General features: G+C 36.7%; 1 protein-coding gene across 3 annotated transcripts in view; it reads right to left on the reverse strand.

Moving 5' to 3' along the window:
* The window catches only part of LOC107589763 (syntaxin-binding protein 6-like), a 63245-nt gene that overhangs the window by 20230 nt on the left and 24073 nt on the right, over positions 1 to 18942 (reverse strand). The window lies entirely within an intron of this gene.

Genomic DNA, 18942 nt, shown 5'->3' on the forward strand with positions numbered 1-18942 from the left:
AACTGAGAGATGAACAAACAAACATTCCTTAAAAGCCTGGTGATCATATTTGAGACACTGATTTTTCTTAAAAATGATTAATGGAGAATCAAGTAAAGCCGAGCTGCTTCAGTCCAGTAAGTGTTCATCCGGAAATATGACTAACAATATCAAAGTTATTCTTACGTTTACTTGATAAAAATCAGTCAAGATTTGACAGCAGAAAGACACGTGAAGCACCAGCTGAAGGAGGACGTTTGCACAGTTACACTAAAAGAGCGTTGACTGGCTAAAAAAACTCTAAACTATCAATCAGACGACAGAAGGTTTGAGCAAAGTTTGATCATGTTGATCATTTAGAGTCCTATTTGTGTATCAAATATGATACAGTAGGCTTTATATGTTTAAAACCAGGTAGAAATGATAATGCGTCTTGGCTGACCACTTGTGATCGGATCACTAGAAGTGCATGTGTACGTGGTCAAAAAGCATCTGTGGTCTGTTGTTGATTACCGCAAAAAAAAAATATAGTCAAGTCTCCTTTCAGGAGAAGTTCATCCAGAGGCATTTAGGCATGAGATGCAGTGCCTCCCCCTCCTCCTTAAGTTTTATCATTATTCTGAGAAATGTCTCAGTCGCAATGGAAGTCAATGGTCACCAAAACGGTTTGGTTACCAAGTTTCTCCAAAACATCTTCTTATATGTTCCTCAGAAGAAAGACGGACATACAGTTTTAAACGACATGAGGGTGAGTAAATGACAGTAAGTTCATTTTTTGGGTGAAAATTGTGAGATACAGGAGTGAGAAGTCATGCACGGCAGTGCCTCTGTATCTGGAAAAACATCACTGCACTTTATAAAGTTTCACTAGACCACACTGAAAATGAACATTCACACTGTCTTTTAAAGTTTTAAGTTTAAAGAGAATGTAACACAGGATTTTATCCACATTAATCACAACATGAAGGTCCACGGGCAGAGGACGGCCTTAATTAAAGCCAGAAACACTTCAGCATAAGCTTTGTGACTAAGAAATCTAATTCAGGAGGATGAGAGAGAAAAGAGACCAAAAGACAAGACTGTGCAGCAGTGAATTAACCAGACATCACCGTTCCTGTGTCCTCCTTCCTGTCCGGGAAACAAAAGCCCTAAAATACTTGAACAACACTGCTGAGCTGATGCTGTACCAACACCCATGACCCAGTATTGTAAATATATACACACTGTTATCAGAGACAATTCCATGAAATAAACATTGCAATATTATTGGAGACAAATGCATCATAAATGCTCAAAGGTCTGAAGTCATGTGCACATTGTACAGTGAGTTTCAAGTTTTTGTTATGTTGAGTTCTTTGTTTAGAAGATGCCACGCTTACAATGAACACTTCTGTGAACAAGAGCTTGGACAAGGAGTTGTGTGGCCTGCTCTGATAGGAAGGGTATAAACTTCCTAATGTTGTATAAGGCAAATCTGCAGGACCGGTGAAGCTTAACTGATCATCGATCACAACTCCAAGGTTCCTGGCTGTCCTGAAAGTAGTTACGGTTGACGAACCTAGCTGTATAGAGTATGCATGTATGTATGTATGGTAGTTATTACATCTGGATGACTAAAAGGTCAGCAAACGGTTCTGCTAATTTCTTCAGTGTTTCTCCACAACATAACTTTTTAAAATATGGTAAAAATATGAGTGCGACTTTATTCCAGCAGTCAGTAGTCTATAGCTAACAAGACTCAAATACAGGATCTCTGAATGACTTGGTTAGGGACAAAAATGTATGAAGATACAGTGATTAAAGTCAATAAACATTTGGTGTGCTACCCCACATACATTGGTCGAGCATCAAAATCATAAAAGTTGAATTCAACTTTAAATCTTTTTTTTTTTTTTTTTTACATGCGTTGGGGCTGTAAGCAGCACACAATGAAATAGAAGAAAACAAAAGGCCTTTTTAATATATCCACTGGAGAAAACCAGTGGCCTCTGGTGGCCATCTAAGGCAGACCCCCCGATAACCGGGGCAGAATCCCCCCCCCCCCACTAAATATTGTAGAATCTAATTTGTTGTAAAGTTGCTTTGCAACGATTTGTATCGTGAAAAGCGCTATACAAATAAACTTGAATTGAATTATAGGAGCGGATTCCAGACGTTCCCTAGTCCAAAATAGAAAACAAAAAGTCAAAGAGGGAGGTGACCATAGACCACCATATTGGTGCAGGTGGGGCTGAAGACCACCACAGAGGTGCTGTAGGCCACCAAGGCAGCGCAAGTAGAGCTCTTGACCACCACGGCTGTGCAGATTCATCGGTAGGAGTAGGCTGTAATACTGTAATTACCACAAGGACCAGCCATTAATGATATATCCATCATGGGGACAGACCTTTTTTTTTTTTTTACTGTGATTTTTTTTAACCCATTAGCTGTCAAAGATCGGCGACGGCCCCAGATTATTGTCGTTTCACTTTAACAGCACGTTAAAACATCACACTCTTACTTGATCTGGACAAACTGTGCATCAGTAGATTAAAGACTCTAGCTTAGACATTTGACCACTGTTTCGATAAAACATTGTTGCAGTGACAGTAATTTAGTCATTTATGTTAGGAGTGCAAAATAATAAATCCATACGTGTCATATTTGGAATAGAAATTCACCACACATTCATATTCAGTCACGTCTGCAGCGGTTTATTTTTGTTCACATAGCTTCACTGAACAGGGTTAATAAGGGCTTATAGTCCAAAGATGCATATACATGGAGATATATAGATATATTTATTCATGTTTACTTCATATTTCTTCAGACAGAATCATCATTTCTATTCATTTTCCACTGATTTACGCGATCTGATGAGAATTAGCAGCTCCCTGGGCTGTCTCTGTGTGTTAACTCTTCCGTGCTCGCGCTCTGACTGACGGAGACCCTGATTCGTCCGTTGCTTGTCAGTCATAACTGTGCATCATATCCCGTCCCGTCTCATCCTGTCACACGCGCTTCCTTCACTCTTCCGCATTGATATCTGACCACAGCAAACACAGAGAATCCTCTGTACCCACGAAATATCCAAATAATAAACACACGATTACGATAGTATATGGTTAACAATAAAGAATGTGTACATCTGAAATGCTAATTTGTGCAGTGATATAAAAGGCTATAAATAGCATATTTTAACAACAGTAAATTACCAAATTCCACATGCGATCGCAAAAGGAAGTTAATACAAACACTAGATGGTGGTTTAAAGTGAGTTTTGAGTAAAAGTGTACTAATAATCTCATAAATTGTCTTATGTAGCTTGATGCAAATGTTAGCTCTAATGCAGCTGCAGAACAGGTGCAGCTCTTCTTCATGATGTATTTTGTCATAATAAATCATGTAAGGTCGTAAGAAAATGTTTTGTTGTATTTAAAAAAAAAATATTTTTTTTTGATAATAGGCCGGAAATGTGCCTTGGTAAACCTTGTAATGCCAGAATAAAGGCTAATAATGGCTGAATAAAACAAAAGAATGATGATAAAGGAATAATGAGGATAATGTCTCATACCTGGCGGAGGTGTGAAAGGTTCGTCGGGTGAAAACAATAGAATCATGAATGGGGCAGTTTGCCGAGCCAGACATGAGGAGACAGCACGCAGGAGAGCTTACAGGGGCCATACATCAATTGTATTAGCCTTTTGTTAGCCTTCTCTAAAAACACACATGACATGGTCTTAGTCTTAGAATTATAAAATTCACAGTTTTAGAGAATATGTCCTGAAATTTGAAATGAAGCATTAGTAGACTTGTGGCTTTAGCTTCACCGTGTTTCTAAAAGCATAAACCACAGCAACATATTTTTTTATACATTTAAAAAAATATGTTTTTAATATTTGTATTTTAGTTTTTATGTTTAAGCTTATATATCTCTATTATCATAACAGTCCAAGTAATTCTGATTCTTGAACAGTAAACTTTGAAGTGTCAGCTTTGTGAACATATGTTGATTATGTATCTAGTCAGAAAGACTCATGAGCAGCAACCTTTTTATTTTGGGTATGTCATTTGTGTCTCCATGCCGGTGTCCTGACATTTTATCCTACCCGTCAGATTGTCCTACCAGGGTTTACTGCGCATGCACACATCAATATTGCGTCCTTTTTCTCACGCTGAACAACAATATTTAATGTATCTGCATTACTGTAAGGGTAGGTTTAGGGTTGGGGTAGGTGTAGACTTTAATAAACCATAACACAAATCGACAGAACACCGGAAATGGGGGGTGACAGCAAAGGGGTTAAACTGAAGTCTTAAAGGAGATGTCCTTTTAAACAGTGTTTAAATCAGAGGGGTGAAATCAAGGTAGAAAATGGCTTTTTATTTCTAAAATATGACAGTTTTTGATATTATAAGTGCTCCTCAGGAAACATTATAAAATTAGAAAAATGCAGTTCATGACCCTTTAAGTGAGCATGGTCTCACTGCACCATTGAGGATGATGAGATTCTCTCATGCCTGGAGGAGATCTTCAGAAAATGCACCAAGATGCATATACGTACAGAGCAGAGCTCAGCAAGAGTTCAAGACCCAGTCTGATGAATAGGAACTCCTAATAGTTGCTCCGCAGAATCCAGATGAGGCAGGATCAAACAGACCAGCCAAATGGATCCGCACAAATGAGTCTGTGGAACAGGTCCAACCAAACCATTAACCCACCAAGACCTCAGGCACCGTTCGGCTGAGACTAATAAACAACTTCCTGCAGCACATACACATTATTTGTGGGCATTTAAACAGCACAGCAACTGATCTCCTGTACTGTCACATCAAGATGTTATTAGACTCATCTGACGGCTTGCTAGCAAACTACAGCAAGAATGTTTTAAAATAGATCCTAAATTATGCACTCAGACTCAGTTTGTCATTTGTCTCAAAACAAGTTTAGGCTTTAATAAAAATATACCATGTCAAACACAGCTCATGCTCTAAAAAAAGACCGTTTACACCTGGCAATAAAATGCTTTTTTTTTTTTGCATTGAAAGGCATTTGGAAACACATGCTAACCCAGCAAGCTAAAAAAAAAACTGCATGCTAAAAAAAAAAAAAAAAAGTTTGCAAATGTGTTTTTTGTTGAATATCATTCATTAATGATAACTGAGAGATGAACAAACAAACATTCCTTAAAAGCCTGGTGATCATATTTGAGACACTGATTTTTCTTAAAAATGATTAATGGAGAATCAAGTAAAGCCGAGCTGCTTCAGTCCAGTAAGTGTTCATCCGGAAATATGACTAACAATATCAAAGTTATTCTTACGTTTACTTGATAAAAATCAGTCAAGATTTGACAGCAGAAAGACACGTGAAGCACCAGCTGAAGGAGGACGTTTGCACAGTTACACTAAAAGAGCGTTGACTGGCTAAAAAAACTCTAAACTATCAATCAGACGACAGAAGGTTTGAGCAAAGTTTGATCATGTTGATCATTTAGAGTCCTATTTGTGTATCAAATATGATACAGTAGGCTTTATATGTTTAAAACCAGGTAGAAATGATAATGCGTCTTGGCTGACCACTTGTGATCGGATCACTAGAAGTGCATGTGTACGTGGTCAAAAAGCATCTGTGGTCTGTTGTTGATTACCGCAAAAAAAAATATAGTCAAGTCTCCTTTCAGGAGAAGTTCATCCAGAGGCATTTAGGCATGAGATGCAGTGCCTCCCCCTCCTCCTTAAGTTTTATCATTATTCTGAGAAATGTCTCAGTCGCAATGGAAGTCAATGGTCACCAAAACGGTTTGGTTACCAAGTTTCTCCAAAACATCTTCTTATATGTTCCTCAGAAGAAAGACGGACATACAGTTTTAAACGACATGAGGGTGAGTAAATGACAGTAAGTTCATTTTTTGGGTGAAAATTGTGAGATACAGGAGTGAGAAGTCATGCACGGCAGTGCCTCTGTATCTGGAAAAACATCACTGCACTTTATAAAGTTTCACTAGACCACACTGAAAATGAACATTCACACTGTCTTTTAAAGTTTTAAGTTTAAAGAGAATGTAACACAGGATTTTATCCACATTAATCACAACATGAAGGTCCACGGGCAGAGGACGGCCTTAATTAAAGCCAGAAACACTTCAGCATAAGCTTTGTGACTAAGAAATCTAATTCAGGAGGATGAGAGAGAAAAGAGACCAAAAGACAAGACTGTGCAGCAGTGAATTAACCAGACATCACCGTTCCTGTGTCCTCCTTCCTGTCCGGGAAACAAAAGCCCTAAAATACTTGAACAACACTGCTGAGCTGATGCTGTACCAACACCCATGACCCAGTATTGTAAATATATACACACTGTTATCAGAGACAATTCCATGAAATAAACATTGCAATATTATTGGAGACAAATGCATCATAAATGCTCAAAGGTCTGAAGTCATGTGCACATTGTACAGTGAGTTTCAAGTTTTTGTTATGTTGAGTTCTTTGTTTAGAAGATGCCACGCTTACAATGAACACTTCTGTGAACAAGAGCTTGGACAAGGAGTTGTGTGGCCTGCTCTGATAGGAAGGGTATAAACTTCCTAATGTTGTATAAGGCAAATCTGCAGGACCGGTGAAGCTTAACTGATCATCGATCACAACTCCAAGGTTCCTGGCTGTCCTGAAAGTAGTTACGGTTGACGAACCTAGCTGTATAGAGTATGCATGTATGTATGTATGGTAGTTATTACATCTGGATGACTAAAAGGTCAGCAAACGGTTCTGCTAATTTCTTCAGTGTTTCTCCACAACATAACTTTTTAAAATATGGTAAAAATATGAGTGCGACTTTATTCCAGCAGTCAGTAGTCTATAGCTAACAAGACTCAAATACAGGATCTCTGAATGACTTGGTTAGGGACAAAAATGTATGAAGATACAGTGATTAAAGTCAATAAACATTTGGTGTGCTACCCCACATACATTGGTCGAGCATCAAAATCATAAAAGTTGAATTCAACTTTAAATCTTTTTTTTTTTTTTTTTTACATGCGTTGGGGCTGTAAGCAGCACACAATGAAATAGAAGAAAACAAAAGGCCTTTTTAATATATCCACTGGAGAAAAATTAACCCACCAAGACCTCAGGCACCGTTCGGCTGAGACTAATAAACAACTTCCTGCAGCACATACACATTATTTGTGGGCATTTAAACAGCACAGCAACTGATCTCCTGTACTGTCACATCAAGATGTTATTAGACTCATCTGACGGCTTGCTAGCAAACTACAGCAAGAATGTTTTAAAATAGATCCTAAATTATGCACTCAGACTCAGTTTGTCATTTGTCTCAAAACAAGTTTAGGCTTTAATAAAAATATACCATGTCAAACACAGCTCATGCTCTAAAAAAAGACCGTTTACACCTGGCAATAAAATGCTTTTTTTTTTTTGCATTGAAAGGCATTTGGAAACACATGCTAACCCAGCAAGCTAAAAAAAAAACTGCATGCTAAAAAAAAAAAAAAAAAGTTTGCAAATGTGTTTTTTGTTGAATATCATTCATTAATGATAACTGAGAGATGAACAAACAAACATTCCTTAAAAGCCTGGTGATCATATTTGAGACACTGATTTTTCTTAAAAATGATTAATGGAGAATCAAGTAAAGCCGAGCTGCTTCAGTCCAGTAAGTGTTCATCCGGAAATATGACTAACAATATCAAAGTTATTCTTACGTTTACTTGATAAAAATCAGTCAAGATTTGACAGCAGAAAGACACGTGAAGCACCAGCTGAAGGAGGACGTTTGCACAGTTACACTAAAAGAGCGTTGACTGGCTAAAAAAACTCTAAACTATCAATCAGACGACAGAAGGTTTGAGCAAAGTTTGATCATGTTGATCATTTAGAGTCCTATTTGTGTATCAAATATGATACAGTAGGCTTTATATGTTTAAAACCAGGTAGAAATGATAATGCGTCTTGGCTGACCACTTGTGATCGGATCACTAGAAGTGCATGTGTACGTGGTCAAAAAGCATCTGTGGTCTGTTGTTGATTACCGCAAAAAAAAATATAGTCAAGTCTCCTTTCAGGAGAAGTTCATCCAGAGGCATTTAGGCATGAGATGCAGTGCCTCCCCCTCCTCCTTAAGTTTTATCATTATTCTGAGAAATGTCTCAGTCGCAATGGAAGTCAATGGTCACCAAAACGGTTTGGTTACCAAGTTTCTCCAAAACATCTTCTTATATGTTCCTCAGAAGAAAGACGGACATACAGTTTTAAACGACATGAGGGTGAGTAAATGACAGTAAGTTCATTTTTTGGGTGAAAATTGTGAGATACAGGAGTGAGAAGTCATGCAAGGCAGTGCCTCTGTATCTGGAAAAACATCACTGCACTTTATAAAGTTTCACTAGACCACACTGAAAATGAACATTCACACTGTCTTTTAAAGTTTTAAGTTTAAAGAGAATGTAACACAGGATTTTATCCACATTAATCACAACATGAAGGTCCACGGGCAGAGGACGGCCTTAATTAAAGCCAGAAACACTTCAGCATAAGCTTTGTGACTAAGAAATCTAATTCAGGAGGATGAGAGAGAAAAGAGACCAAAAGACAAGACTGTGCAGCAGTGAATTAACCAGACATCACCGTTCCTGTGTCCTCCTTCCTGTCCGGGAAACAAAAGCCCTAAAATACTTGAACAACACTGCTGAGCTGATGCTGTACCAACACCCATGACCCAGTATTGTAAATATATACACACTGTTATCAGAGACAATTCCATGAAATAAACATTGCAATATTATTGGAGACAAATGCATCATAAATGCTCAAAGGTCTGAAGTCATGTGCACATTGTACAGTGAGTTTCAAGTTTTTGTTATGTTGAGTTCTTTGTTTAGAAGATGCCACGCTTACAATGAACACTTCTGTGAACAAGAGCTTGGACAAGGAGTTGTGTGGCCTGCTCTGATAGGAAGGGTATAAACTTCCTAATGTTGTATAAGGCAAATCTGCAGGACCGGTGAAGCTTAACTGATCATCGATCACAACTCCAAGGTTCCTGGCTGTCCTGAAAGTAGTTACGGTTGACGAACCTAGCTGTATAGAGTATGCATGTATGTATGTATGGTAGTTATTACATCTGGATGACTAAAAGGTCAGCAAACGGTTCTGCTAATTTCTTCAGTGTTTCTCCACAACATAACTTTTTAAAATATGGTAAAAATATGAGTGCGACTTTATTCCAGCAGTCAGTAGTCTATAGCTAACAAGACTCAAATACAGGATCTCTGAATGACTTGGTTAGGGACAAAAATGTATGAAGATACAGTGATTAAAGTCAATAAACATTTGGTGTGCTACCCCGCATACATTGGTCGAGCATCAAAATCATAAAAGTTGAATTCAACTTTAAATCTTTTTTTTTTTTTTTTTTTTACATGCGTTGGTGCTGTAAGCAGCACACAATGAATTAGTAGAAAACAAAAGGTCTTTTTAATATATCCACTGGAGAAAACACAGGGCATCCGCAGCACAACCAACATCTAACATAACCAATACAGGACGAAGAGAACCCAGGGCTTAAATGAACAGTGACAAACGAGATCATTAATAAACACCGGTGGAAACGAACGAGCATATCAAGACACATGGGAAACTAGGAGAACAGGAACTGGGAAAACACAACTAAAAGTCCATAACCGTTACAGCGTCTTGTTTAATTTGATTTTTCTCATACATTTTTACCATGACACCCACTAAAATGTCATTCAGTGTAACAATAGTTCATATACCAAAATATCTTGTCTGGTAATTATTCAAAGATTTAAGGATCAGTGCAGCCCCCCCAAATACTAATTAATTGTAACTGAAAATCTTTGCCACTATACTTCAAACTACTAGGTTTTACCCATTTGTCAGCAAAAATTTAAAACACAATACAATACAATCACTTTGTTTTCCTTTTATGTATTTTAGTAAGTATAGGTCAGAATAAATTTGACAATGGAACATTATTTCACCCATATTTTGACATTAAAGTAGACAAAGCTTTTCACACCAACATGGAGATTTGGTCTGAGTACCTGGAGTTTTGAAACTCTATCAGACGGGAAAATAAATTTTAAACTATTAGTTGTTATTACTAGCAATTGAATTATACTGATCGTTTTAGCAAATCAACTTTACTGTCCAGTTGTGTGAGAATTTGCAAAAGTGTAATGTTAACATATGCATAACATATTAGATCTGGCAAAAATCGGTGTTGTGTCTGTCAGGTCTGTGTGTGTAGAGATATTTGGCATGAGAATAACATCATGCCCTGCATTCTAATCATTCCTCTAAATCCACAGGGAGCAACAGCTCCTCTGCTCAGATCGTGGCGTTAGCACACTTTCACAGCCAACCATCGGTTTCATAACACGAGTTTGGCGTTTACATTTAATGGTGTGACGGGAGGCCGAGCATGCCTGACTCAGAAAGGAAACCACCCGGAGAACCTCACATTTCCTCCTGCTGTTTTAAGTCCACAACTGTGTTTTTTACAGTTTTGCAGCCCTCAAAGAATGTTCCCGATTTATTTTTCTAAGCGTGCTTTTGCACCTTTTTTCTAGTGCAGTGAAGGAGACAGACAGAAAGCAATGAGGGAGGAGAGAGGGGAACCACGAACTGGGACTCGGTGTTATTTTAAGTTTTTATTAATATTTTGATTTTGTTTTTCATGGTTTGAAGTTTTAGTCAATTTGTTGTGTTTTGGTCTTCATTTTTTATTATTATGTCTATGTAGTTTTTATTAACTTATTTCAGTTTTATTTTGTTACTATAGTACATCAAGTTAAACTATTTGAACCATTTCAAACTAAAATAAAATGATTTAAAATTTTTGGCAACACTTTATTTGCAGCCTATATACTGTACATGCATAGTGCATTATAAAAGTATTTTAATGCATTAATTATGCCTTGTATTGCACCGTATAATTCGCTGAATTAAGATAGTATAATGCATACATTTATTTTCTTTCAAGTAACTTTTCTTTTTTTTTTAGTTGTGTTAACTTTCACAATGACCAAGTGAAAATAATTATTTCAATTCTACTGAGATATTAGCATGATCTAAAGCCAGCAATTCAAGCAACTTATCTTTGAATGTGAACTGAATTTGAACAAAATAAGTTTTTCTTGCAATCCAACAAAGCGTTTCCGTGCATGGAAATATACATACTGCAAAAAGCAAAAATGTTGAATGATAAATAACTGCGCATACATAAATTCATCACAAAACTGGAGTGATATCCACTGCATTTGAGGCGCTGTGCCCTAACAGCTCAGCTATTCATAAAGGACAGATGCATGCTGGAGTCCTTTTATTTCACTAAAAGTGATCAATTCAAAGCTTTGTCTGACAAATCAAGCTGACAGTGACTTCACAGTCACACACGCGGGTATCTCACCCGCCAGGACGTCCTGCAGGACTCACTGCTGAACTGAAGCAGCTCTCAGAGAGAAGCGTCTGTCTAAATCCCATCTAACCTTTAGACATGCCCTGAGTGAACAGCAGGCCTCCAGGAACACAAACCTCCTGCTGCTCCAGCAACTGACTTCACCCTGCCTTTAATAGGGATGCACCGATAACACTTTTTCCAGTACTCACCCGATACCGATACTTTTATTTTTTTGGTACTTGCCGATACAGTACCGATACCAATATTTTTATTGCATTTGTAAATGTTTTAAATATTGGGTACAGAAACCAAAAGGGTATGTATAATGTTAGTTGGTTAACTTCATTTATCAAATAGATACAGTCAAACCAAATGTATTCAGACACCTTCAACATTTCTCACATTATCACAGTTTATTTGCTATAGTTTAGAAAATGGTAATAAAATATGAGAAGAACTCAGAGTTACACTGTGTCAGAACAAATTCAGCTTGATAATGTCTGATAACTTTGATAGAAAGGTATGTAATGGATTACAATCAACCAAAATTATTCAGACAGCTGTTAGTATGACAGTATTTACACAGCTACTAGGGCTGTGCGATATTGAAGAAAAATGCAATATGCAGTAACTCATTAAATAATGCGATATTCGATATACGATACCATAATGCTTAAAGTGCCACATGCTCAGATGAATCAGTTTTACTCAGCTGTTGCGGAGTCAGTTCTGTGAACTTCTATAACTATCGTGTCATATATATATATATATATGGGGTTATTTGTATGTATGTATGTACCAAGAGTTCCTGTAAAACCACAAAAAGATTTTTTGTGTTTGGCAACACTTAAGTGGTGAATAAAGCTCATTCTGATTCTGATAAGAAAGCACCCCTACAACAACTTCTGAAAGTGAACGGTAGTGTTTTACTCGAGCATTACATAATGTCATTTTAACATGAGTTTAGGAACTGAATAATAAAAAGGAAAAATAAAACACTGCTTAATATTTACTCTTTGAATTCAATACGCACTGATTCTTATTTAAGCAACAAAAGTTATTTAGGTAAGAGCAGTGAGTGATTTTCTCTTTGTCTTTTGGTCATGGCCCCAAATATTGCAAGCTGTAGCGATATGCATATTGCGATATGTACATTTGCGATATTTTGATAATTTCGATATATTGCACAGCCCTAACAACTATCAATACTTAGTCGGGCAGCCCTTAGCCTCAATGACAGCCTGTAGTCTCCTGGGCGTGCTGTCACACAGCTTCATGCAAACCTCAACTTCAGCTTTTTTTCCCCCCAGACTTGGTCTGAATAATTTTTAGTCCCACATTTGTATCAATTTTACTGGTAGTCCACTCACTGTATGAAGATTTTGTGTGTATAATTTGTCACAGTTTACTTTATTTTGCTATCCTCACTTACATAAATGAACTATAGAGTCCTGCACCCACTAGTAAAAAAATATCAAAAATTATATCTGGTCTCTGAATAATTTTTGGTTTGCTTTAATCTGCACTGGGTCAACTTGACCATAATGCCACAGAGATAGCATCTGTGCATAAGAGTATTTCAGCAGGTAAGTATACTTTGTTTAATGAAAATGAATGCAAAACCCAAGGTTGTAATGTTGGAGTTAATTTTCAATAATTCAATGGCATTTTTTAAAATGCTTTTCAAAGAAAGGTCTGTCCTGCTCAACAAGGCTGCATTTATTTGATTAAAAATACAGTAATATTATGAAATATTATTACAATTTAAAATAATGTTTTTCTATGTGAATCTCTGTTAAACTGTAATGTATTTCTGTGATGCGCAGCTGTATTTTCAGCATCATTCCTCCAGTCTTCAGTGTCACATGATCTTCAGAAATCAGTATATTATGCGGATATGCTGCTCAAGAAACTTATTATCAATGTTGAAAACAGTTGTGCTACTTAATGTTTTAGTGGAAACTGTGATACATTCAAACAGGAAAAACGTGCTGATAATGTAAGAGGACAGAAAACAGTCCGTTTATCAGTTAAAGTCAGTTCATTGTAGATTCAGTGACAGCTCAGTTCAGTTCTCTTCCACCAGTGTCTGTGCAGTCAAGACAACAATGTTGCAAGAAATATGATATGAAAAAATATGATAATAAACATGTGACACTGAAGACTGGAGTAATGATGCAGAAAATTCAGCTTTGATCACAGCAATAATTTATATTTTACAATATATTCACATAGATAACATTTATTTTATATTATAATAATTTTATATTATAATAATATTTCACAATATTACTGATTTTACTGTGTTTTTCATCAAATAAATGCAGACTTGGAGAGTTGGAGACTTAACCTTAATTATTCTAAGCTTTTGAGCAGTAGTGTACACACACATATGTATATATATATATATATATATATATATATATATATATATATATGTATATGTAAAAATTCAAAAGCACTTATTTTAGTGTGATTACCTCCATTCACTGAATGAAGTGCACTGCTCCATTCAGTGTAATTATACATAGCTGCACATATAAAGTCCTCCGATGAAAATCTCATTCCTTCCTTAAAAAGACCTGAACGCATTACAGTAACTACAGAAAGATGAGATGAACTGAAATTAAACATTTTAAACTACTTAATAATCTATTGATAATTACTGTATGAGTGTATTAGAGCTGATCTTTGCCATTTAGCAGTGAGGTGTGAAGTGAGATTGCAGCATATGTCAGTTTCACGGTCCTGGTGGGCAGACGTCTAAACTACACTGCTCCTGCCGTGCGTGCATGTGTGTGTGTGTGTGTGTGTGTGTTAGTTCAGCTGCTTGTGGAGACTTTCATTAGTTCAATTAACACAGACGTCAGTCATGAAGCACACAGACTCTCTGCTGTTTGAACTATGCAGCTCATTCTTGTTTCGTCACGGTTGTGTAATATGTAGCATCAATATGTGGCACATATTCAGTTTTTGTTTCTTCTTTGTTCTGATGTTTCCTAGCATTGTTCATACCTTCCCTGCTTTGTCCTTCATTATTTCTTCTTGCATCTGAAACGTTTCGCTATATGCACTTCGTCAGTGTGACCCAAGTTATAAGAGATTGATGCTGAACAGAAACATTTCTAAGAGATGAAAATATGAACTGAATATGTGCCAAAAAAACAAAAAAACAACCGCTGTAAGGCTGAAACAAAAAGCCTGAAAAGACCAGTTACCATATTTTCTGGAATAGAGGTACATTATTTGTATAACGCATTTCCCACAAGGCTGCAGTTTGTTCAATTTTAAATAAATGAATTTAGGATTGTCATTTATAATGAATGTTGTTTATAATGAATGCCACTATAATTCATGTTTGTTTTTTACTTCTATTTTCCATTCCTGTTCCGTTCTGAAAACCTGTTGTTGTAGAGTGATAAGAGCTAACATTTTGTAAAGTAAAAATTGTTTGTAAGCAAACATTTTGGGGGGAAAAAATTATATCTCAGTCAATCAATATATATATATATATATATATATATATACTGTATATATACACAGTGCCCTCCATAAGTATTGGGACAGTAAAGACAAAATTGCTCTGTTTGCTGTGGAATCAAGAAATCTGTAAATATGAGATATGAGTAAAAGATAAATATGAGACAAAACTACAGAATGTCACATTTTATTATTGGGTGATTCAACACATTCATGTTTAACCAAATAAAAAGGACAGCCCTTTTAGAGTTTCATCCCTCTATCTGATGTGAGCATAAGTATTGGGACAGTTGCCTCACAGGTTTTTCTAAGTGATCAGCTGTGTCCTGTTGCATTAATTCTTCAGATATTAAAAGCAGGGAATGTGTCGTATCAGTTATAGCCTTTGCTTTTGCATTCTGAGTCTTGCATTTGATGACGACTCACACAAACCAGGATGAAGACGAGGGAGCTGACTTTGAGAGACAAGCAAGCAATTTGGATGCTAAAAGAAAAGAGGAACTTAATTAGAGCTATATTAAAAACAATGGGCATGGAGAAATAAACAGTTTGGAATGTCCTGAAAAAGAAAGAAACCACCGGCGACTACAGCAACCAACAACGACCTGGGCTGCGTTTCCCAAAAGCAGCTATAGTCGCAAGTTCCGTCGTTACCAATAGAGTTCAATGGAACTGACGACCATAGTTAGCTAATGATGCTTTTGGGAAACGCACCCCTGGTTGTCTGAGAAAAACAGCAGCCGTTGATGACAGACAAATCATACAAGCTGTGAAAAACAACCTCCAGAAAGCTCTGAAAATCTACTGTCCAAGGCTACACAGCAAGATGCAAACCTCTGATCAGCAGCAAACATGGAAAGACAAGATTAGAGTTTGCAAAAAGGCACAAAGGTGAGCCAGTAGAGTTTTGGAACATAGTTTCATGGACAGATGAGACAAAGATTATCTATTATCTAAGTGATGGGAAAGCAAAAGTGTGGGGAGAAAAAAAACGAACTGCAAATGATCCTAAGCATAGAACCTCATCTGTGAAGCATGGTGGCGTGGGCATGCATGGCTGCCTCTGGAACAGACTCTCTCAACTTTATTGATGACTTAACGAACGATGGTAAAAGCAGAATGGATGCAGAAGTGCACAAAAACATCTTGGCTACCAATTCAAGTAAATGCCACAAAACTCATCAGAAGGCACTTCATATTGCAACAGGACAATGAGCCAAAACACCCTGCTAGCTCAGTCATGGAGTTTATCAGGGCAAAGAAATGGAAGGTCTTAGATTGCCCAAGTCAGTCTCCAGATTTAAGTCCCAATACTTATGCTCACATCAGATAGGGGGATGGAACTCTAAAAGTGCTGTCCTTTTTATTAGGTAAAACATGAATGTGTTGAAACAGCTAATAATAAAATGTGACATTCTGTAGTTTTGTCTCGTATTCATCTTTTAATCATATTTGCAGATGTCTTGACTCCACAGCAGACACTGGTCCATCCCTGGACCACAAAACCAGTCTTAAGTGTAAATTTTTCAAAATAGAGATTTATACATCATCTGGAAGCTGAATAAATACACTTTCCATTGATGCATGGTTTGTTAGGATCGGACAATATTTGGTAGAGATACAACTATTTGAAAAAATATTGAGAAAATCGCCTTTAAAGTTGTCCAAATGAAGTTCTTAGCAGTGCATATTACTAATCAAAAAGTAAGTTTTGATATATTTATGGAAGGAAATCTACAAAATATCTTCATGGAGCATGATCTTTACTTAATGTACTAATGATTTTTGGCATAAAAGAAAAATTCATAATTTTGACCCATACAATGTATTTTTGGCTATTGCTACAAATATACCCCAGCGACTTAACACTGCTTTTGTGCTCCAGGGTCACATATGTGTGTGTGTGTGTGTGTGTGTGTGTGTGTTTCTCTCTCTGTCTCTCTCAACAATGCAATTTTCATCCTGTGCAAATTATAGTCTTGCACAACCTTTTTTTCCCCCAGAAATAATGGTACTACATGTACAAAATTATATTGATCCCAGAAATTATATTGATCCCACAGTACTCTCTGGTATATGCGATTAGTGAAGGAAGGTTTAATAAAATATCAAGCAAACAAGACAATTATGAAAGCACTACCACAATTGATGTAACAGACTGAAGTTCCATGAAACTGAAGCATGTTAGGTCTAAACATTTTCTGCAAACAGACTTCTAAAGAAGACGGTTAGCTTAGAGATACACCAGGTCTTCCTTTTTAATGGAGTTTGCATTTCAAAAGCTGCTTTATGAAGTATGTGAAGCACAGATCAGAGAAACTTTCATGACAAAGCACCACGTACATTCATACCAGACATGCCAACATTCCTCAATGCCTGCAGGACAAAGACATGTTTGTTTTGTTATCTGTGCTCTATCTCAAGTCAATACTTGAACACGATTCTTAAAATTACTGTTCAGGCCTCAGACCTCAGGCCATTCTTCAGAAGAACAGTAAAGAAGATTTTTAGCTGAAACCGTGTGTCTTGGTGATTTATAAAATGCAAGTCAGCAGCTGCCCATTTTTGAGATTAAAAAAAAGCATATCAAGGAAGTCAAAGCACCCATGGCTCCTGACGACATATTGAGGTCTTATGAAGAGAAACAATCAGTCTGTGCAAGAAACTAAACATTATTACCTGTAATCCAGAGCCTCAGGCAAACAGGGAGATCTGATTCTTTTCCGTGAACGGATTCTTTCGAACAGTTCGTGTCAATGAACTGGTTTAATTCAATAGTTTGTTTACGTGATCACGCAATGACAGAACGTATACGCAACTATATTATTAAAGCACCCAATAATGATGTGAAGTGTATTCATTTTGTGTTCCTTGATATGATTTTTTTTTTTTTTTCAAAAACAGACAGCCACTGACTTGCATTTTATGAATCACCAAGGACTGCGATTTCAACTAATAAGCTTCTGTACGGTTCTACTGAAGAAAAAAGTCATCTACATCTTGGATGATCTGAGGGTGAGAAAATTAACATCAAATTTTCATTTTTGGATCAACTATTCCTTTAACTGATTTATTATTTGCACCTTTGAAGTTACAACATAAGATAACTTAAATAGCAAAAAAAAAGTCAACATTATTCTACATTTAAAAAGATATACAGCTTAAAATATTAGATGATGTAATCTGATAGTAAATAAAAATATGTATTTTTTTTTCAAATGGAAAGAAAAGTGGGAGACAACTCTAAGTGAGAAACTTTGATCATAATTATATTACATAAAAAATTAAATTACAAGCAATTATGAATAGGTCACAGCATTACTAAGAAAAATGACAGAAACGGCGAGTGTGAGCTGATGACTGAGATGTGACGTAAATGTGGTGAAGAACCACACGGAAAAGCAGCACTGATGATAAAAGCCAAACTCATGTGATGGCAGCAGCTGATTTCACACGTTCAGTTTTTGTAGAGATGTTTAGCATTTTAGTGCAGTCCAGGCAAAACTAGAAAATCCCTGGTGATTCACAAATCAAATAATCATTCACAAGCAGCTGATCCCAAATGAAGGTGGAACTCATTCTTTACTGCATTTCTGCCAATTCAAATGAACTTTCCTCTCCGAGCTTCTTAAATACTAGCAATACCTAGAGTTGCCCTACAGGCTTTCTGTAGACGACTATGTAGAAAACGTGACTGGTTCAACAACCTGGTTATCTCGAAAACAAATCAGCTAGATTAGTCAAACAAGGAAGTCAAGGAACCGTCACTGGATCTTGAGCACCATCTGACACTAGAGAAAACCATGTGCTCCACAGCTTCTGATCATGTTTATTTCATTGTGTATGATTGATGTTCTCAGCCTGTCTGTGAAAATGTGGACTGGTTTACATGTTCATGTTCTTCAATTGTAGTACAGAAGTGTTATTTTTATAGGATTGGCCAGTAATGAGGGTTTGCCATATTTTGGATCAGTCATTTCGCTACAGTAACACAGTCGAATTGCAATAATAATAATAATAAATTAAATCTCGCAATTCTGATCCCCCCCCCCCCCCAA

This window comes from Sinocyclocheilus grahami, unplaced genomic scaffold, assembly GCF_001515645.1.
Source record: "Sinocyclocheilus grahami isolate Dianchi unplaced genomic scaffold, SAMN03320097.WGS_v1.1 scaffold120.1, whole genome shotgun sequence".
Classification (NCBI taxonomy): domain Eukaryota; kingdom Metazoa; phylum Chordata; class Actinopteri; order Cypriniformes; family Cyprinidae; genus Sinocyclocheilus; species Sinocyclocheilus grahami.